This window comes from Ictidomys tridecemlineatus, chromosome 2 (assembly GCF_052094955.1).
Source record: "Ictidomys tridecemlineatus isolate mIctTri1 chromosome 2, mIctTri1.hap1, whole genome shotgun sequence".
In the NCBI taxonomy this organism is placed as follows: domain Eukaryota; kingdom Metazoa; phylum Chordata; class Mammalia; order Rodentia; family Sciuridae; genus Ictidomys; species Ictidomys tridecemlineatus.
In genome coordinates, this window is record NC_135478.1 from 116,951,703 (window position 1) to 116,972,740 (window position 21,038).

Genomic DNA, 21,038 nt, shown 5'->3' on the forward strand with positions numbered 1-21,038 from the left:
TTGGGAGTAGGGTCCCTGGGTGAAAGGACGCATCCTGCATCCCAGAGCTCCCGGGCACTGAGGCTTGGACACCTCCCTGTTGGCACCAGGGACATCCAGGCGCACGCGCGCCCCCTCGTGGAGCTGCTCGGGCTTGCGGGCACGGGCGTCCCCTCCGCTGGAGAGGGAGGGAGCCGGAGAGTGTGAACCCGTTTAATCCCCGCCTTCAGAGGTGAAGAAAAGGAGGCCCGGCGAGGTGACATCACAGGCCCAGCGTGGGCTGCCAGGCACTCTTTCCGGAAACCTGAGCAGACCGTGGGGCTGATGAAGAGTGGGAGGGAGGGGGTGCTGAGAGATGGAGCAGATGCCGTGAGGTCCCTGAGTGCCCCCTCCTGGTGCACATGGAATCTTCCAGGAGATTTCGAGCACGAGATGAAGATAGTGTGCCCTGCTGTCACACAGCCCCGGAAGGAAACGCTGCCTGCTGGGGCTCATCCTTGACTGACCTCGCGCCGCTCCTTAGCAGTCAAGAGGCTCAGCGCGGTTGTCGCAGAGACGCATCCACTGAGGTTCCACCCAGCGCTTTCCGCAGGGGAGACACAGCCGCTGCCGTGCTTTGCAGAGTTGGCTCGGTGGGGACTTTGGAGGGGCTGCAGCGGCCTCCCGTGCCCCTCATCCATGGGATCGTACCTCGTAACCCGCCGTGGCAGCCTTGTGTGGGGAAGTGACTGAGGGCCAGGCGGTGCCAGACCCGGCTTCCAGATCAGCTCCACCTGTTGGAGTCTCCTATCGCTGCGGTCGGGGAGCCTGGCGCTCACCGGGCGGGAGGGTGGGAGGGAGACGGGGCGGGCTCTGGTGAGCTGCGCTCGGATTGGCGCGGCCGTTGGGCGTGGCTCTGTGGGGGTGGGCGCACTGGAGAGCCGAGGCCAGGCACGGCCACCCGCTGCGCCCGGGAGGGGGACTCTGAAGGCCGCCTGGCTGCAGGCACGGGGAGAGGAAGCTGCTGGAGTGGCCCTGGCGAGCCCGACAGGCTCAGCCTCTGGGCCTGGATGGGAATTGGCCATCTTGCCGGCCTCACCCCTCCAGGAATCCAAGAGTTGCAGGCCACAGACTGCTTCCCCGTGACTAGGAACCCCAGGGGCTGGACAGATCTCCCCGCAGGGACCCACCTGCTACCTGCTCAGCAAAGCAGGACATGGGCCAACTCCAATCAATAGACCGTGCCTACGGGGTCCCTGTGTGAGAAAGGGCTCGGGGACATCTAGGCCCAGAGGGAGATGGTGTCAAAGTCCATTGGTGTGGGGTCGGCCAGGAGCACGGTCAAGGAAGGTGGGGTCCTGGTTGGAGGCATCACACACACACACACCCTGAAAGATGTTTGGGAAGGACTTAGTCATGATCCTCCAAATCAAAATATATTTTAAAATCAACCAAATCTATGTTTTAAAAAAAATATATATATCTCCCTTTCTGACTATCACCCTGGCTTCTCAAGGCCCGGCTTTCCTCCTCAGTTAGTGGGTACCAGACCCTGGGCCTGTGAAGTCGGCTTGCAGAGCCCTTCCACACCTTGCTCTCCCAGAAAGGAAGTGAGAGTGTCTGGGGCAGGCGCAGTTTCCAAATAGATCTTACTTTTCCAGAACAGCTTACATTTACAGAAGAATTTATAGAGTTCCCCACTCAGTCTCCCCCACCGCCCCGTCTCACATCCTGGGAGGGATGGGTAGTGCGGCGTGTGCCGATATTGGTGCACTGCCGTTACCTGAAGAGGGTGTCAGTGTATCCACAGTTCTAACCTAGGGCCCGTTTTCTGTTCTGCGATGTCACCTGGGATGTGGTCTCTGGCTTTCTGCTTCAGGAGCCCCTCTGCCCGGGCTGTCTGGGCACTGCGCTTCCAGGGAGGTGGTGACGCAGCCTGGAACCTGTGCTCTGGGGCTTTGATTGGCAGAGTGTGGGGGGGGGACTATTCACTAGCAACGTGTCAGTGAAGGAGGAATCCTTCCTGTGGGTTAGAAGGAGCCACCTGCAAAGCCAGGGTGTCACAGCCACCAGGTGTTAGAGTCATGAACTCTGCAGGGCACCATATGGAGCTGGACCACCTGGGGCCTCTCCATTTGCCTCTGGCCTGGCTCCCGGGGCTGTTGGCTGAAGCCACTGAGGGAAGTGTCCTCTCTGGGCATCTCCGCCCAGATGCCAGCCCTCAGCTTGGTGCCCAGAGAAGAGCCCAGTCCCATCGGTCTCTCCATCACCTGGTGTCTGCCTCCCCCACCCATCAGAGTGGAGGCTCCTGAGAGGCAGGGACACGGGGCACTTCGCCCAGCACAGAGTAGGCGTTCATCGCTGATTTGTGGAGTGAATGAATCACTTTTTAAAAAGGAATTTTTGTAGGCATTGATGGGCCTTTATTTTACTCATTTATTTCTATTCGCGCTGAGAATCCAGCCCAGCGCCTCACACAGGCTAGGCGAGCGCCCCACCACCCAGCCCAGCCCCAGCCCCAGCCCCAGCCCCAGCCCCAGCCCCAGCCCCAGCCCCAGCCCGCCCATCACTTTTACATTGTGCATGTCAAAGGCTTCAGGTCGATTCAGAATTGACTGTTTTTCCAATATTTTAACAATCCCTGTCCTCGACTCTTCTGGCTACTGTGACCAAGGCCACACACCGGGTCGCTTAGGGGCAACATAACTGTACCCTTTTCTGTCTTGGACCCTGGGTGTCCAGGATCAGGTGCAGCAGGGTTGGGGACAGTGAAGGGGCTCAGCTGCAGACAAGGTCAGAAAGGGCCCGGGGCCTCTCTTGTGGGGGCCTGATTCTGGCCCTCATAACTAATCACCTCCTAAAGATGTCGCCTCCTACACCAAACCCTGCATTGTCCCAATGGGGGCTCAAATTTCAACATGAATTCTTTTGGGGGATACATTCAGTCCATGACACCCCCAAAAGATGACCAGTGACCCTTAGCTCTCAGCCCAAATCCCCTCACTAAGGCCACTGTTCATGGGCCCCTGTGGATGGGCCAGGCACTGTGCTAGCTCAGCCCTCACGGTGGCTCTACGAGGCAGCAGCTTCTTTCTTTCCCATTCCCACACAGCAAAGGAGAGGCCCAGAGAGGTAAAGTCACTTGCCTGCTGTCACACAGCTCAGGTGGTGCAGCCGAGATTTGAACCTGAAGAGAACCTGTGCTTTGAGGCTCCAACCCTGGAGTTTGGGATTTCCCAGGCCACAGCCACGCTGGTGCCTCTTGGAAGTTTCTCATATCCATGTGCCTCATGACTGTTGTTTCGTTCACGTGTTCCGCGGTTCCCTTTTAAAAAATAGCCTCTTCGTTGAGAAGTAATTGACATACTATGCAGTTGGCCCATTTAAAATCGTGCAAGTCAGTGGTTTGTAGTGTTCACTTTTCACAGAGTCGCGAAATGACCAACATGCTCAATTTTAGAAATATCCAGCTGGAGGCAGGGGCCCACGCCTGTCATCCCAGCGGCTCCGGAGGCTGAGGCAGGAGGATCTCGAGTTCAAAGCCAGCCTCAGCAATGGTGAGGCGCTAGGCAACTCAGTGAGGCCCTGTCTCTAAGTAAAACATAAAGCAGGTGGCCTCGGAAGCCCTGACCCTGCTTCCCAAGTGGCAGCCCCTCAGAGCGCCCTGGGCACCTGGGGCTCACAAATGGCCTTGAGGTCCTCTCCCTGCGGACCAGGCTTCAGAAGCTGCCCTCAGGGCCAGGCTGGCCCAGGCCAGGGATTTCCTGATGCACCAGCAGTGCCCTGCTCTGGAGGTGACCGCGACTCAGAGGAGACTAAGCAGCCGCCTGCCCCAGAGGCACAAGGCCCCCAGGGAGCTGCGTGGGGTGGTTCCCTTGTGAAGGCCAATGTCACCAGGAGTCTCAGCTCATGCCTAGGCACCAGGGGCTGGCGGGGCTCCCTGCGCACCTACTGCATGACTGGATGAGGGAAGCGAGGCCCTACTGCGGCCAGGAGTGGCCCAGAAGGTGGAGCCAGGCTCCGGGGGACGCGCTCGAGGGGCCGCGGGAGGAGCAGGGAGGGGGCTCTGCAGAGGCCCATTTCCAAGAGGGTCATGTTTGCCAATTCCAGGCGGACACGTGTTTGGCTCCCAGGGTGGGCTCAGGGTGACAGGGACCAGTCTGGGTCCCCCCAGGAGAGATGGGCCCAGGGAGGGTGTCAGGCGTGGGGTGCCTTGTCCCGCGCTGTGGTGGCCCCTGTGGTGGAGAAGGCGCTGGCCGGGGGGGCACTACTGTGCCCAGTGTCCCCCACTGTCCTCGACCCCTGGGGCTGGGGCCAGGCCACCTGGGTTGGGGGCCAGGCGGGGCAGCTGCTCTGGGGCTGTGCCGGGGACTCAGCCCTGGGCTGCAGACGCCTGGCCCCGTCTTGGCTGGCGGTGTCCCCCCCCAGGACTGCCAGGCCAGCCCTCCCCTTGCACGTCCGCCCCCTCCCGTCTGTCCCACGTCCTCCCAGCTCTGCCAGTTCCCTGTCCCTGGCTGCTTCTCCGCCATCTGTCCCCCGTTCCTGGGACCTTCTTGGGGCTCCTTCCTTCCCAGTTGGTGTCGCTCTCCATCTTGGCCCCCTCGGCCCCCCTCTCTCCTGTCTCTGCGGTCCCCACTGTCCCTGTCATGCCCTAGCCCCCCACCGTCCCTGGTCCCCACTGTCCCTGGTCCCCCACTTTCCCTGTCACACCCTGGCCCCCCACCGTCCCTGGTCCCCACTGTCCCTGGTCCCCACTGTCCCTGTCGCCCTGGTCCCCCACCGTCCCTTGTCCCCCACTGTCCCTGTCACGCCCTGGCCCTCCCCTCTCCCCTGCTCCTCCTGTCCCTGCCCACCCCTGTCTCCCTCTGCCTCCCTCAGGCCTGGGCCTTGTTTCCAGCATCTTCTCTGCCGTTTCCCTCCTTCCTGCTCCTCCCCAGGCCCATGGGAGACAGACTGGGACCCGGCCTCCCCTGGACTGGGCCACCATGGCGGGGGCAGTGGAGGCCTGCACTGACCGGGCCCTTGGTGTTGGGATGGTGGGCGGCGGGCTGTCCCCACTCCTCTGCGGGCCCTGGGTGAGCAGGGCGCGGTCCCCTGACCCCAGTGCCGTTAGGCAGTGGGGACCCCAGCTCTGCGGCTGATCGGCGGAGTCGGGGGCCCAGGCCTCTGGGCAGGTACCGCCCCTCAGTGTGGGGGTGGCGCTGGCCCTTCCCCTGCCCGCCCCGGAGCAGCGCCTGGCCTTCTGTGCCCGACCCAGCTCTGCATCAGTGGGACCCACCGTGACGGTCGTTGAGCCGTGAGTGGCCATGGGGCCTGGAGTCCGCGGTCCTGACGGCCGGGTGCTGGGCGCCTGCTCTGTGTCTCGCTGCGCGTCCCCCGCCTCACTGTCCCCCCTGCCCCGCTCTTCCTTCTCAGAAGCAGGGCTCCTGGCCGCCAGGGACACTTGCACGTCTCCTGAGCACCCTTCTGCGCTGGCCTCGGGTCACGGCCTCCTCATGGCGGGCTGCTGTGGAGGCCTGGGCCATCCGGCCTGGACTTGAACCCGCCTGGCCGTCCCTAGCTGGTCCCCTAGGCTGCCCTCCTGCCCTGTGCTGTCTCAGCACTGGAGGGGTCACATGGCCCTCGTCCTTGAGATGTGACTGAGAACTTGATAGAGGTGCTGGGTCCTTCCACTCGATTGACTCCTGTGGGACCCTAGGGACTGTCCCCTCTGACGCAGGGGGAGCCGAGACAGCTCTTCTGGGGAAGGTGGCCTGGGTGGATCGTCATCTGCATGTTTAAGCTCCGAAAACTGATGTCCCCCACTTGGCACAGTGGCCGGCGACAGGAAGCTAACCTGCTGTCCCTTGGCACCCCGCCTGGTGCTGGGCAGGCCCAGGAGTGGACGGAACCAAGGCTTGGGCTTGGGGACCAGGCTTCACGGTGGCTGTTACCAGCTCGCTGTGTGACGGTGGCTAGGCTCTCAGCCCTCTCTGAGCTCCTTCTCCTCTATGCAAAACAGAGGTGACCAGGCCCTGCTTCCAGGGCCACCCAGAGGCTCAGCAGGGGCAGGGACGGCAACCCAGGTCAAGAGGCCTGTGTGGACCTGGGCTGTGTCCTTCCTCACCAGGAGTGTCCCCGCCACATGTGGCCTGGGTAGGAGGAGGCACACACACTCAGGCCTTCCCTTGCACTCACGTGCGCGCGTGCGCGCGCACACACACACACACACACACACACACACACACACACATAGCCGGGCTGCCGCCTCACCTGTGCTCCCCCTGCCACAGAGCTGGAGGTCCCTCCTGTCCCCAGAGCTCTGGAGGCCACACTTCCAGGCATCTGGTTGGGAGGAGCCACCCTGGGCCCGCCCAGCACCATCAGCCCGAGCTCCAGGCTCCGCGCCAGGGCTCTCTGCCCCAGCCGCTGCCCATGGCCCTTCGCAGGCCTGGCTGGCCCCGGGCTGTAGCTGGCTTCTGAATGATTCATGCCGCCTTGAACTTGACTCCAGTGTGACAGGCAGTGGCCAGGGCTGCCCCTCCAGAGACACTCCTGAGGGTGCTCCTGCCGCAGGCACGGCCCTGGGCCCCGCGATGGAGTATTACTACTGCCCCGGCTTGCTGAAGCTGCTGCGCTGCCTCTGGGTGAGTGTGCTCTCTGACCGGGGGATCTTCCTCACCTCCCTCCTGCCTGGCTTCCCGCTGTGTGGGCAGCGGGTCTCTCTGCTCTGAGAGCAGGGGAGGGAAGGCTGGGGAAGAGGCAGGGGTCTGGGAGGCAGAGGGGGTCTGTAGAGGAGCACAGAGGCCCCGGGGCACAAGGGGGCTCTCCTACTCCCGGGAAAACAAGGGCCGTGGCGGTGAGTCGGTAAGAAAGCCCCGATTCTTTGATCTGAAGGACTCGCCTTTATTCCGAAACCGAATCCCTCCTGGCTTTGTGGGTGCGGGAACATGTCCCATCTTTCATGACATGAAAATAATAGATTTTGTTTTCCTTTCCTTGAACTTACTCAGCAAAAGTAAAAAAGTTGGACTCCCCCCACGTTGCCGTCTCTCTTCTATGTAACAGAGAAAAAAAATCTGAAAACTTTTTTGGTGAATTGCCAAAGTTGGGGAACTCGCATGGAAGTGCTTGGGTTTATAGTGTTTTTTTTTTTTTTTTAATCTTGTTTTGATTCAGAGGCTCATCTGCTGTGTGTCCCTGGGCACATTGCTTGCCCTCTCTGGGTTTCTGTTTTCTCATCAGTAAAACTAAGGGGTGGGGATAGTTGGCAGGGGGTTCTGTGTCACTCCAAGGGGCTCTGTGAGCAGAAGGATTTATAGGGGAGTGGTCACATGTTGGTCTCAGAGTTTTCCAGAACGTTTGCCATGGTCCAAGAATGCCCAGTAAGGAAAGTCTCAGGAAGTATTATTTTTCCCTCTTCTGAATGTTTGCAAATACTTCAGATGCCTTCTCACCCAGGGAATTTTCCAGAGCTCCTAAAAATACAGCTTTAGGAAATATTGTCCCCCAAGTGCCAACCCCCAGCACCTCCCCGCCCTCCCGAGCCCCCTTGGGGGCCCTCCTGGTCCACATCCTGAACCTCCTCTTATTTATCAGTTCGTTTCTTTAATTAATCACAAAAATGACATCAGGGTGTGGCAGAAAACTGGAAGATCCCAAAGAACACAAAGAAGGGAATAGATGACCCACGATAACTGGTACGTCAGGTCTGTGGCCTGCAGGCCCAGTGCTCCAGGCCCAGCGCTTAGGGACCGAGGCCTGGGGACAAGTAGCTCCCTCCAGGGCCTCGCTCGGGCTCGGTCAGCAGCGGTCAGCAGCGGTCAGCGCTCAGGCGGTGCTCACCACCGGACACCCTGCCCTGGTGGCACGTGCCGTCTGGGGGACTGGATTTTGCACAAGGAATTGGGACAGACTTTGTGTCGGGGCCGTAGGGGGTGCGCCTCATGGGGCGGGGTGCAGAGAGGCTCTGGGAGGCTGAGACCCGTGAGGCCGGGGCCCAGGGAAGGTGAGCCGCCGAGGGCACAGCACCTGCGAGGGCGGCGGGGCGAGGCCGCTGAGGGCAGGGGGCGAGCCGCGGCCACTCCAGGAAGGGGCGCAGCACAGCCCCGCCGGTGACCAGCTCCTGTCGGGGACCTCGGGCCGGCCTCTTTCTCCCTGGGCCTCGCTCTCCGTCTGGCCGGGGAGGCGGTTTGAGGCCTTTCCTACTATGACCAGGGAGAGAGTCCCCCTGGGTCTCCTGCTTCCTAGGGGCGGCCAGGTGCTGGGGTGTCCGGGAGCCTCCCAGGCTGGGCTCACTGCTGGCTCCTGGTCACCTGCAATTTCCCTGCCCCTCCCCCCGGGCAGTCACTGAGGTCAGCCCCACACAGGTGCCAGGGGACTGGGGTCCGGATCAGCCCTGGGGCCACCGCCGCCCCCTGGACCAGCTGCTTCTGCAGGGGACAGCCCCCCCCCTTCCAGGAAGCCTCCCTCGGATTCAGAGCAGCTTCCAGCCTCAGACCCAAGCCCAGAGCCGTGGGGGTGGCAGCTCCCTGTCCCCACAGCTTCCTGTGGCGCAACATGTGCCACCCACCATCCCCGCGGCGTGGGCCGCCCCTCACTGCCCTCCTACAGCGTCCTCCCCTCCCCCATGGCAGTCTCTGTCCAGCAATGGGGGGCGCGGTGGCCCACGCCTGCCACCCCATGGCTCGGGAGGCTGAGGCAGGAGGATGGCGAGTTGAAGCCAGCCTCAGCCACTCAGGGAGGCCCTGTCTCTAAATAAAAAGGGCTGGGGTGGGGCTCTGTGGTTAAGTGGCCCTGGGTTCCATCCCTGGCGCCCAGTAAGTGAGCGGAACAAACTGCAGGCGCAGAGTGCGCACCCCACGCCACCCTCAGTCCAGCAGAGGAACAGGCCTCCCGGTGGCGGTGTGGGCGTGCGGAGCTCCCGAAATCCAGCTGGGCCCGTTCCCTCACCGCCGGAGCCCCCGCTTCCCTCTGGGCCCTGCTCTGCCCACAGACACAGGAGGGTCCCGGGAGCGTTGCTCCTCATCAACTCCAGGCTTCCTGCCGGGCTCCCTCTGGGGCACGCGTCACCTGGAGGGCCTGGGATTGTCACCTGGGGGTGGCAGGTACCGCTGGTGGCCAGTGCGTGGAGGCCAGCCTTCTCCAAGGCACAGGGCTCCCCCCAGCCCTCCCCAGCAGCACCCAGGGGGACCCTGGCCCCGTGCCCCGAGCCCCCAAGGTGGAGACCGTGCCATCCCTCTCACAGCATTCCCAGTGATGTCCTTTGACCGCCCCAGGATCCGAGCCAGGACCCACGTCAGGTTTGTCACTTTAGGCTTGTTCCACAGCAGGACCTTGTCACTGCCGCTGCGTGTGAAGGAACCCGCGTGCGTGTCCCCAACGGCAGGCCCGTTGCCTGCGTCACTGGATACAGAAAGCACGAGGCGCACTGGCTGGTCACTGTTCCCGCTCGCTGTCCGTACTGATTTCTGTACCAGTCCCCAGTAGCTGGACACCTAGTTTGCTCCCAGGCATTGACCGGGTGCCCAGGCCAGCCCCGCGCCAGCCTTACACCCGACTGGGTCATTGCCCGGCCAGCTCCTGAGGTGGGGGCTGCCGGGGCTCCCTGAAGCCGTCGTGGGACGCCAGAGGCCCCCTTTTGGCGGCTGCAGACTGTCCTGGGGGGAGCCCGCCCTGGCCGTCGCCTGCGCCAGCTGGACGGTGGGGGAGGGAGGCCGAGCTTGTGTTTCAGTCCCTGGTAACGGTGGCCGAGGGCCCCTGCGCCGGTTAGAGTTTCTCCCTCTCCTGCTCACGAGATAACCAGCCCGGGTCCTGCTGCGCCTCGGTGTCAAGCTGGTGGCCGTGGCTGTCAGTTACAGCGATGGTCACAGTGATCACTAACAACGATCACGGCCACCGTCACCTGCCGTTCCTACCGGGCGCTCACAAAGTCCTGGCCGGGTGCCACATGCGCTTTATGGGTGCCTCATGACATGCTCACTAGAACCCTGTGGGCAGGGCTCACTGCTACCCCCATTTTGCAGTTAGGGGAACTCAGGCCCAGAGAGGTTAGGTCGGTCCTCCAGGGCTGCCCAGCTAGGAAGTGTCAGAGCCTGTCTCTCTCCCTCTGTCACTTTTAACTCTCTCGTGGGGCCTGATCTTTCGGGTTCTCAATGGGGAAACTGAGGACGTGGGACGAGGCGACTGGCCGGCCACAGGGAGGCTTCTTCTGTGTGTCGTGCCCCACGGGGGATTCAGGAGGAGGCCGCTCTGGGCCCTGCCTTTCTGTGCCGCTGTGGCCTCTGGCAGGTCCCGCCAGTGCGCTGAGCCTCGGGTTCCCTGTCTGGAAGTCGGGCTGAGTGTTGGGACAGCGGGGTCCTTGGGGGGACTGAGGGGACCCTTCAAATCCAGATGTCTGTGGGGGGCGCTAGATGATGGCAGAGACCCCCCTCCCGCCGGAGCCTTCCCAGGCTGCTCCCCTCCGGCCCCAGGCCTGTGAGGCCCCTCTCGCTGGCTTCCTGTGCCCCGTGTCACCCACAGCAGGGCTGGCGGGGGGTGCAGAGCACGCTCCAGGGAGCCGTGGGGACCCACAGGGACGCCTGGTGGAGGAAGGCCACCCTCAGTGCGTGGGTGAGGCCCTGGGCTGAGGAGCCTCTTCCGTGGGGCAGGTCCAGGCTGCTTTGGGGCCCAAGTGACAGGGCTGCCACGGGCGCCTGGCGCCATGCGCACCCAGCCCTCGGTGACTGTCACCTTCCAGCCCCAGCTGCAGCCCCCAGTGGCTTTGGCTTATGCCGAGCACCTGGTTTGGCTGGTCATCGTCGGTGGCCGACACGGAAGAGCTGGCCACTGGGGGCTGCTGACCGGGCTGAGGTCGGCCAGGGACTGCGTGTGTCAGGAGGCGCCGCGGGGCCCAGCTGAGTGCAGAGCAGGTCCTGCGGGGACGGCCTCCCGGCCTCTGACCCCGGGGCCTGAGCAGATCTCTCCGCCTCTCCAAAGCTCAGTTTTGTCATCTGTGGAGTGGCCACAACACGGGCAGTGTCCCAGGGGGCATCCAGGGGACCCCAGGAGGTGGTGCAGACAGAGCAGGGCATACAGTAAGTGCTGCATAAATGTCAGCACTGGTGCTAGACACCTAATGGACCTTCAGTTCAGTTTTCCACCGTCCGGGCCCTGTGCTGTGTTTGGGACTCTTCAGGGAACAAGACGGTGACGACCTTGGGGACTGGGATTCTGGGGGCTGGGCAGGTGGGTTCAGGAGGTTGCGTAGCACGCTGGGGGGTGGGGTGTCCAGTGGAGAGAAGGAAGGAAGCAGGGACGGGGGGGCGTCTTCCAGGTCACAGCCCCTGCTGACCCACACAGCCGTGGCTCTCAGTGGTTCTGTGCTTCAGTGGTTAGAAGGGACACACCGATCCTGAGACAGCCGAAAGGAAGGATGAACACAAGGTGGGGGCTTTGGAGGGGATGTGGGCTCAGTACCGCTGGGAGCCAGGAGTGCGAGGTGCAATTGCTGTGTGTCCTGAGCAATTGCTTGCCCCCTCTGGGCCTGTGTGTGTATGTGTGTGTGTGTGTGTGTGTGTGTGTGGTGAAGCTGAACTAGATTTTCCTTAGCTCTTTTTCCTGTGGACAGTCATGCAGGTCCAGGTGTCCAATAGAGAGGACTGGACAGAACTGGGCTCAGACAAACTTGGGTTCAAATCCAAGTGACCTTGAGCAAGAGCCTTCATGTCTCTGAACCTGTTTTCTCACCTGGAAATGAGCGATCGCTTTCTCAAGCAGGAATCCTGGTATCCTCTTGTTGTGGAGACCAGAAGATAGGACACCTGCACACAGTAGGTGCTTAATAAATGGGAGCTGTTGTTTTTTACGGCCTTCCTAAGGCTGTTACCTCTGAGCCCAAATGGGTGGGTTTGGGGCCGGCTCCGCCAGCAGGCAGGATGGTTCCCAGGTGCGGGCACCAGAGGGCGCCCTGCGCTCACAAATGGCCCTGGTGGGCGGGGCCTTTCCCCTGGGCTGTGGCTCTCCTGCAGTGACCCTCCAGCAGCCCGGGTGGGGACCCATTTCTCAGGTGAGGCCTCTAGACAGGCTGATCGTCCGAAGCGGCGTGGGGACCGGGATTCCGGGGCAGGGCTCCCGGGGCCTGGTAACGTCCATCAGCAGGACAGGGGCGGTCCTGGGGATGGTTGTGCCTGAGCCCGGGAGACGCTGTCCCTCATCATCACCCCAGGATCCGATGTAGCAGGCAGGTGTGAGAGGCCATCCCGAGCTGTGTGTTGGTCCCCTGCAGACAGAGTGCCATTTTACCTAGTGACGCAAGCGCCTGCCCATCCTGGGGTCCTGGAGTCCCGGGTCTATGCCCCGGGGAGCTGTTGGCTCAGTCCCAGGGTCTTGGTCCCCTGCGGGGGCCACCTGTGTGTGGAGGAGGGAGACTCCCTGCGCCTGCCCCTCTGCCCCTGCTCTGTCACCTGCCCAGAGCGGGGCTTCCCACAGCTGGATGGGGCCCGACAGGGGGCTTTCAAGCTCAGTGGATACTGTGAGGAGAAGGGAGGTGACCAAAGCTAGCGGGAGAGTGTCACTGAATTGGGAGCAGGGACACTGGGGGCTGGTCCTATCCGTGTGACCCTGGGCCAGTCACTGCCCCTGCTGGGCGGACACTTGTCCTGAGAGCCTGTCACACCAGGCTCGGGGCTTGCTGTGCCTGATAGGACAAGGCGCCTCCCTGGGCTGGGCTCTAAGATGGGGCTGGCCTGTGGGTGGCAGAAGCTCAGATGTCGTGAGTGTGGTGCTGAGAAGGTGGCTGAGGAAGCTGGCCTGGCCTGAGTCCACACAGTTTATGAGCCGGAGAGCGCTGGCCGGGGCCAGAGGATGGGGGTGGTCAGCAGGTGCAGGTCGGGGGCAGCAGGTACGGTCCCAGTGTCCTGTAGCACTGCGGGTGACTACGCTGGCCAAGTCGCTGACTATTTCAAAATAATCCGTAGCAGGGATTCTGGAGAAAGGATCCACGTCAGAGGCAGTGGACGTGCCCGATACCCTGGCCCAGTGCACGTGTGTCCACACCGTGGGGTGTCTCTGTGCCCCGCAGACAGGGACAGTTACCAAACGAGCAAAGCAAAAAACTAAGGAAACAAAACTCTGTTCAGGTTACGGGAAACCTGACGTCGTGTGTCGAATTCCAGGGTAAAAAGGGACGACTGCAGATGTGCTCTGTGACTGTTATATCATCAACATTTTTATCAACATTTATGTTAATAAAACGGGACGCATGCTTGTGTTGACGTCTTAGTTTGCAGTTCTCAGTGCAGCGATACCGCAGCAGGAGAGTCTGGTTCTCCCTTCCCTTGTGCTGATTGACGTATCAGTTAACTCAGGACGCTGTAACAAAGGAGCCCCGACTGGATGACTTAAGCAAAGGAAACTCGGGTCTCACCGTTCTGGAGGCCAGAAGTCAAGATCACAGTGTCGCAGGCCCCATGCCTCCTGAGGCCATCTCCGTGGCTGGCCGACAGCCGCCCTTCCCCGTGTCCTCAGGCGGTCTCTCCTCTGTGGGGAGGCCTCTGCTCTCTGTGCCCACATTTCCTCTTCTTATTAAGACACCAGCTGGACTGGATCAGTGCCCACCCTAATAGACCCACTTTCATCACCTATTTAAGAGCCCTGCCCCAAATATGCTCTCTCCCATCCTGAGATGTGGGCAGTAGGGCTCCAACGTCAGGATTCTGGAAGGCTGGACACAGAGGTACACACCTATAATCCCAGCAATTGGGGAGACTGAGGCAGGAGGATTGCAGATTCAAGGCCAGCCTCAGCAACTCGTGAGACACTGTCTCAAAATGAAATTTAAAAAGGGCTGGGGACTTAGCTCAGGATAGAATATCCTTGGACTCAATGCCCAGCACCAAAGAGCAAAACCAAACAAAAAGCAATAACCACAGCAACAGAAAAAGAAGAATTTTGGAGGAACACAGCTCTGCCCATAACAGCCAAACAGTGGGCCAAACAAGTCCTGCTGCTGTGTTTCATCCTCACAGTATTCTTGGAAAGAAGACCCTGGTATCACCTGTGTTTCACAGATAAGGAAAACGAGGCTCAGAGAGGTTAAGTCACTTGCAGAAGATCACACAGCTGGTGGACAGTGGAGCAGCTGTGTGATCACAGCTACTTCCAGCTTCAGAGATGGCATGGGTTGGTTTATGTTTATAATTTGACCTGAATCCTGGGGATGCTTTTTTTTTTTAACCTTTTGCATTCTCTCCAACTTACCAAACACTTCCTCAGAGCCTGCATCCTGTCCACCCTGTCGAAGGCCCAGATTGGCAAAGGCCCAGAGGAGGAGAGCACAGGGCAGCTGCCAGACCTCAGTGCTGCCCAGACCCCGGCTGGCCTGGGCCCCACCCGGTCCATCTGGCCGCCTTCCCGGGGCCCTGCTGGGGGCCACCTCCTCCCAGCTCTGCCCAGGACGCCGAGCTGGCCGGGACAGCAGGTCTGGTGAAAGCGGCCTTTGTCCTGGGGTCCGTTGCTCCCAGAGGGGTGACCCGAGTCCCATCTTGGGAACAAAGCGGTGACCCGGCACGTCAGCCCACGTCAGCCCCGGGTCCTGCAGGGCCTCCCAGGCTCCCCAGGCAGAGCGGCCGCCTCAGCGCTGGCCTGTCCAGTCAGGGGGGTGGGAGGGCTGCAGGCCTGGGGTCCCGGTGTTGCTGTGGCCACAGGGCTCGGGTCACGTCCCTTCCTGGTGGCGGCGTCTCAGGTCCCCTGGGCTCTGCAGGCCACGGAGCCGGGACTTGCGGAGGTGAGGCCCGTGGCCAGGTGCCCGCCGTCCTGCCAAGCCCCTCCAGGGCCCAGCGTGTGCCCATCACTGAGCCCGCTCCCCTGGGCTGTGGGACAGGAGCTCCCACAGGACCCGGTGGGGACCGTGGCCCCGCTGGCACCTGGCTGGGAGCCCCAGAGTCGAGAGCCAGCTCCTCTGGAAGCTGCTTCACACACCCGGGGCCTGTGCTGAGCAGGGGTGACACAGTGCCCAGGGCCACCAGGGCCAGGGTAGCACAGAGAAGGCAGGTGCCACCTCCCAAGTCACGCAGGTCACTCCTGCTGCCCTCTGTGGGTCACAGAAGGAGGGGACCTGGATCCCACCTCTTGATGGGCGGGAAGCAGAGGATTTGCGCAATGGAGACCTGGCACACGGGGGGCCCCACCCCGGGAACAGTGTCGGGCTTCGGGGGACGCCACTCGATGCCTCGTGGCCAGGACTGGGGCCTTCGGAGCCTGGTGTTTTCCTGACCGGCACCTGGCCTGAGAGCAGCGTGTTGGCGGCTGGTGACGGTCACACCCCTCTCGGGAGCCTCTGGACTTGGAAGGCCCTCGGGTCCCGCAGGTCCTGGCTCCTCCCGTGGTGTGTGCGTCCGGCTGTGTCTCCCGTGGGTTCTTCTGTGAATTCCAGCAGGGCCAGGTCTAGGGCTTATTCATCTGCCTCCCCAGGCCTGGCATACAGTAGGCGCCTCATGTGTGTTTGGTGAACTGAACCGATCCCTGGGGAAGGAAGGAAGGCTGGCCGCCATTCTCTCCTCTGCACATCTGTGTCCATGGCATCCAGCAGGCACTCCATAAATGCTCATTGTGCCGAATGAAGGTCTGAGTTATGACTGTGCAGCCATCTCGTATCCATGTCACGTAACCCAGTGCCTGGCACCCAGGCGTCCATCCGTGAAGGCCTGGACCACACGATGGCCTCTTCCCTGGGAGCAGCCGTGTCTCGCTTCACTTCTGTATTGACAGCGCTTGGCACAGGGCTGGGCACATAGCAGGTGCTCAATAATTACTTATAGAACAGAATGAAAGAAAGAATGAGGGCTAGGGCCCACACCACATTCATTTCTGATCCTCCATTTCTTAACACAGTAGGTGCTCAATAAACGCCCGTGGAGTGGAACAGGGGAGTGAGTGGATAAAGTTCATGGGGGGAGGGGCTGCTCTTGGTTCATCTTCCCCAGGGCCAAGCATGCAGCAGGTGCTTAGCAAGTGCTTCCTGTGCTGTCCTGGCCTCTGTAGGAGTGGCTAAGGCTGGATTTAAACTCGCGATCCTCCTGCCTCAGCCTCCCGAGCCGCTGCGGTGACAGGCGTGGGCCACCGTGCCCGCCTCCACGTGCTGTTTTAGTGTCGTCTGATTTCCGTGTGTGGCGGTGATCGCGTCCTGGTCCTGGCTTTGCTCTTTCTCGTGATGACGTCTTTTCCATGTGGGCACCGTAGGGTCCTCCTCCACTGCCGTCAGTTGAAGCTGTCCCCTCTGGGTGGACATGGCCCTTTCCAGTTCTGAGCATAGTGTGAGCAATGCCGCGGTGACAGCCCCTTGCAGACAGATGGCTCTGCGCCCTACTGTGTGCTCTCTGTAGGAGAAGCAAGGCCGTGGGCTTGCTGGGCCGTTTGAGGCTGGAGAGGAGAGTGGTACAGGCTAGTGACAGGGTGCCAGGCAGCCTGTGTGGGCCGGGAGGCTGGAAGCCAAGCAGCTGGGCTGCTCTCAGTCACCGCCAGGTCCTGGGCTGGGGACGGCTGCTCCAGTGCCACACCTGCCACCAGAGTTCACTGCACAGGGCGACCTGGTGGCTGTGAGCAGCTCCCCCCACCCGCTGTCTGGCCTCCAGGTTTGCCTCCAGGCCCCTGCTCCTGCTCTGCCCGCAGTCCCCGAGGCCTGGCCTCCCACCTGGCTGGTCTGGGTGCCCTGGCCGGGGCCGCCCCACTCGACACCCCGCGGGCTGGGAGACCAAGCTGCTCAGAGCTCAGCTCAGCCCCTTCCTCAGTGTCTTCCTGCACGTTCATGTGGAAAGCTGCACCCCGATGTCTCAGACCCCCTGGGCCCTCCGGGACCCCAGTTCCTTCAGGGAACCTCACGCCAGACAGCTGTCCAGGCCCTGATGGCAGGGACAGCCCGCGACCAGCTTCCTCTGCTGCACAGGCTCTTGCCGTCTACCAGGAGCTTTCCATGCGTCCATCAGCACCTTCAGGCAGCGTTGTCATCATCATCGTCTTTCTATCATAGGCTCAGAGAGGGGCAGTGACTTGCCCAGGGACACACAGCCAGTGGAAGGTGGACCTGCCCTTTCTCCTCTGCCATGTTGCCCTCTTCTGCTCCTTGCCACCAATGCCCCCCTCATGGGTGCCTGCTGCATTGGACTGAAGGCTCCTTGGGGACAGTGATCCCGGCTGCTGTGTCCCCAGAATCCAGCCCAGGGCACTGCCCACCGCAGGCACTCATGACTCAGGACCAGTGGCGGTCAGGCAAGCTGCCGGCCGCTCTGCTCCAGGCAGAGGCGCTGCTCGTTGATGGTGGAGGACGATCGTCTGGTTCCCACCCTGAGAACAGAGGCCCCGCTTAAAAAACTAAAAATAAAACCCTGCTTTCCACACAGGAGTCGGGGGTCGGGTGTGGGGACCTGGCGTCGCGAGTTTTCCTCTCGGAGCCGAGTGAGGACGTTTTCTGTAAGAATGTCCCCAGAGGAAGGGGCCTGAACGCTCCTTTAGAAATTCCTGTGTGAGAAGTGAGAGCCCCGCAGGGATGCGCTGGGCATGTCCGTCGCCATGGCAACCGGGAGAGGCGGGACGCGGGCTGTGGACCCCCCAGGACTGGGCTCCAGATGCGCTTTCCGCAGGGAGGGGTCCCGAGGAGACGCCCGCTGCGGAGTCCCTGCTGGCCGAGGGCGGCAGCACCCGGTGCTCCCTGAGTGTCCCTGGGCTGCGGGCCGCAGGCTCCCCATCAGCCCCCAGCGGGTGTCGGCATCGCGGTGTTGCGTGGCCTTGGCTCATCCCCCGCTCACTCTCTATTGGTCCATTCACACGTTCATTCCTTGAGCTACTCGGCAAGTATTGATCTGTGTCAGACACCATCTGAGGCACCAGCCACCGGCAGCGAATAAGAACACCGTCTGTGCCCTCCGGGAGTATGTGTCCCAGTGAGAGACGGGGTGCTATAAATAAAGATGAGTCTTTCCTTCCTGGTAGATGCATGAAAAGAAAAAAAAGCAGAGGGATGCGGCAGAGACTGGGCGGATGCCTGGCTGGAAAGGCAAGTGGAGCTCTGGGAGGAGTGTTTGAAGCAGAGGCAGCAGCATGTGCAAAGGCCCTGAGGTGCAGACAAGTTTAGAGAGGTTGTACCCTAGCAAGCCCATGGCCGGCCTAGCGCTGAACTGGGGGAAGTGGGGGACTTACTCAGGGTCACACACCAAGGAACTGGAATGCAGGCATTTGGTGCTGGGAGCCCTGTCCTAAACTGTGGTTTTGAGGATGACAGGAGGTACCCTGGGGCCTGGAGCACCGTCCATGCTGAGGAGACAGAACCTCAATGCAGCAGCATTTGGATGGGGGCTGATTCAGCCTGGGCAGGCCCATTCCTCTTTACAGCTTTGTCTTTCAAAATCTGTGTCCTCAAGCCGGGAGCTCTCTGCAGCAATCTGATGCTGTCCCACCAGCCGCTCCCGGGGCGGGCAGCGTGGAAACTGGGGGTGGGCAAGTCGAGGTGTGCCCCCTGGGGTCTGGGTGGCCTTTCCTGTGCTCTCTGCCTGGTAAGCCGAGGCCTTTCCTCTCCTGACCACACCTCTGCCCCTGGCTATCCCACTGACACAGCGGGCAGCTGGTCAGTTTTATGGAGCCCCCCCCCCGCCACCCCACCCCTGCTACCTGACAGCCTCGTGCCTTCTTCAGTCAGCCTCGGTGTCCCTCTGTGCCGCACCACGACCTTCCGGGCTGTGTCATCTGTGGTGCTGCTGTAGCTGGGGGCCGAGGCCGGTGGTTTATAAAGAGCGAAGTCCATTCTGCCCTGCTCTGGCAGCTGGGAAGTCCAAGGTCAAGGCTTTAGCCTCTGGTGAGGGCCCTCTCGCCACATGGTGGGTGGCCAGGGTGAGAGCAGGGGGTGGGGGAAGCCGCAGGCGCCTTCTGCAGCGGCATCCGTGTGCCCTTGAGCCCTCGGGCGCAAAGGCCTTTCGAGGCCCCTGTGGCATGGGAGGCTGAGTCTCCAAGATGAGACTCAGGGCCACAGTCAGTCCTCAGCACTGCAGTGTCCTGTCACGGAGGTCGCAGGGCGCACAGTAGGCCCTGGGGAGTGACCACTTGGCAATGGTTCCGTCCTCCAGAGGGAAAGCGCCAGGGTGGGGATTGGGCTTGTGGCCTCCCAGCAGCAGCCACGGTGCGCGGTGCCCAGTAGGTCCCCATCAACGGTGCATAGTAGGTTCTCAACGAAATGCTCGCGGAGGTCCACAGGGGAGGGCTGGGCATGAAAGGCGACCCGCTGGTTCTCGTCTCTGCCCCTCATGGGACCCTTGGAGTCGCGGGGTGCTGCTGGCCAGCACGTCCTGCTTTCCAACCCTCACTGATGCGAAGACGTGGAGGTTGCGCTGCTCTGGAGGAACGTGCTGTGAGCTCCCAGACGGCCACCTGGCAGGCAGCGGGGACCCGGGGGTGTCACCCCTGAAGCCCTGGCCTCAGGCAAGATGGGTCACCTCCCAGGAGGTCGGGAGCTCTACTGGTCAGACCGGGCTGGGACGACCCCCAGGCCTTGCCAGCCCCGGGACACAGCGGTCGCTCCCGTGTGGACAGGGCTATTTCTGGAAAGATCTCCTGGCTAGCTGACCGTCTTTGCTCCTCCCAAGGTCACTTAAAGACACGTCGGGTCATTCCGATGACTGTTTGAGGAAGAACGTGACACGAGGGACCGAGGGACCGAGGAGACATCTGGGCCTGGTTTATAAATAACTCGGGGTCGACTGAGATCAGGCGCCCCCACCAGGAGGCTTTTCCTGTTGCCGTGGAAACAGCCTCGGGAGAGGGATGCTCTGAGCCTGGGTCCAAGCCGCAGCCCTCCCCCGGCTCCCCGCAGTGGGCAGCTGCTGTCCTCGGAGACGGCTGGGCAAACCGAGTCACGGCCCAGCTGCGAAGCGACTTGTGAGGGTGACACGGGCAGCGAGGGAGTCCAGAGATGGCCCCACAGTGCAGGGAAAGGAGGCAGGAGTCCAGGTGGAGGCAGGAGGGCCTCTGAATGAGGGACGGCCGGGTGTGACCAGGGGGCAGCTCACCCGGATGCCCAGGGTGGACCTGAGCTGGAGGCAGGTGGGCGTGAAGCACCTGTCCCCAAGGTCCCTGGGGCCTGGCACAGCCCTGCACAGGGCGGTCTCCCTGGCTAGCCGAGGGGCGGCCCGGGTCCAGCCCCGCCGGGTGCCCTGGTCCTGGGACCTCTGAACCCTGCAGTGGGCAGCATCGAGGGCTCTCACGCACGGGACCCCCTGTGTTGTCACAGCGTGCGGGGGCAGACCGACATCGTCCCCTTGCCCGGGCCTTCACACGGCTCTGTGGAGAGAAGCACACTCGGACCCAGGGTGCCAGCCTTGGAGGGAGCCCCAAGCGGTTGGTCCTGCACCACGTTGGGTCGGAGGTGGTCTGGCGGGACCCCCTTCTCCTTTAACAGTCGAGATTAGAGCGATACCCTGAGATCTTTGGGGACGGTAGGTCCCCCAGGGTCAGCGCAGACTTTGCACAAAGTCCCCGTTCAGAGGATGTTTGTGGACGGAAGGAGCGACCTGCCGACCCCTCTGCCCTCGGTGGCCTCCGCCGCCCGCCGACCCTGGTGGAGAAGGTCCCCTCTCCTTCCAGGACCTGGCAGCACCTGTGCTGCTTTGGGGATTAATTATATAAGAAAGGGATGGTTCGCTTTCCTTTTTGATGCCCAGCAACGTCCCAAGAGTTTCCTGGAGAGAACAGAGGAGCTTACAGAAAAAAGCCCTCTGGGGGAGCAGCCTGGGCTGCCCCAGTTTTCGGGGAGCAACGCTTTTTATAGTCGGCTCAGACCACGCTGTTCTTAAAGGAAGCCGGGGGGAGGCAGGGAGGCCGGTCTCTGCTGTCCCAGACACTTGTCCACATGCAGACAGACCAGGCAGAGGCCAGGACATCTTCGGGGCTGTCACAGACGCAAGGCTGGAAGTGACAGACTCCCTCCTTTAATAGCTCTGTGGCCTTGGGCTGGTCACTTGACCTCTCTGTGCCCCAGTGTTCCCGTCTGCAAGTGGGAGCCCTGATCAGAGAGCAAGCCAGTGGCCCTGTTGGGAGGAGCAGATGGTGTGATACAGGGGTGCACCCAGGATGCAGGGACC

At 61.8% G+C, this 21,038-nt stretch overlaps 1 protein-coding gene and 1 long non-coding RNA gene across 5 annotated transcripts in view; one reads left to right on the plus strand and one right to left on the minus strand.

The window, feature by feature from the left end:
• Kiaa1671 (KIAA1671 ortholog) overlaps positions 1–21,038 on the plus strand; it is a 123,842-nt gene that overhangs the window by 59,858 nt on the left and 42,946 nt on the right. The window lies entirely within an intron of this gene.
• LOC144375312 (uncharacterized) lies at positions 11,753–20,569 on the minus strand. Its single transcript, XR_013434991.1, has 2 exons — positions 18,577–20,569; positions 11,753–12,196 (listed from the first exon to the last, which is right to left on the minus strand). It is a non-coding gene; the product is annotated as an uncharacterized LOC144375312 (long non-coding RNA).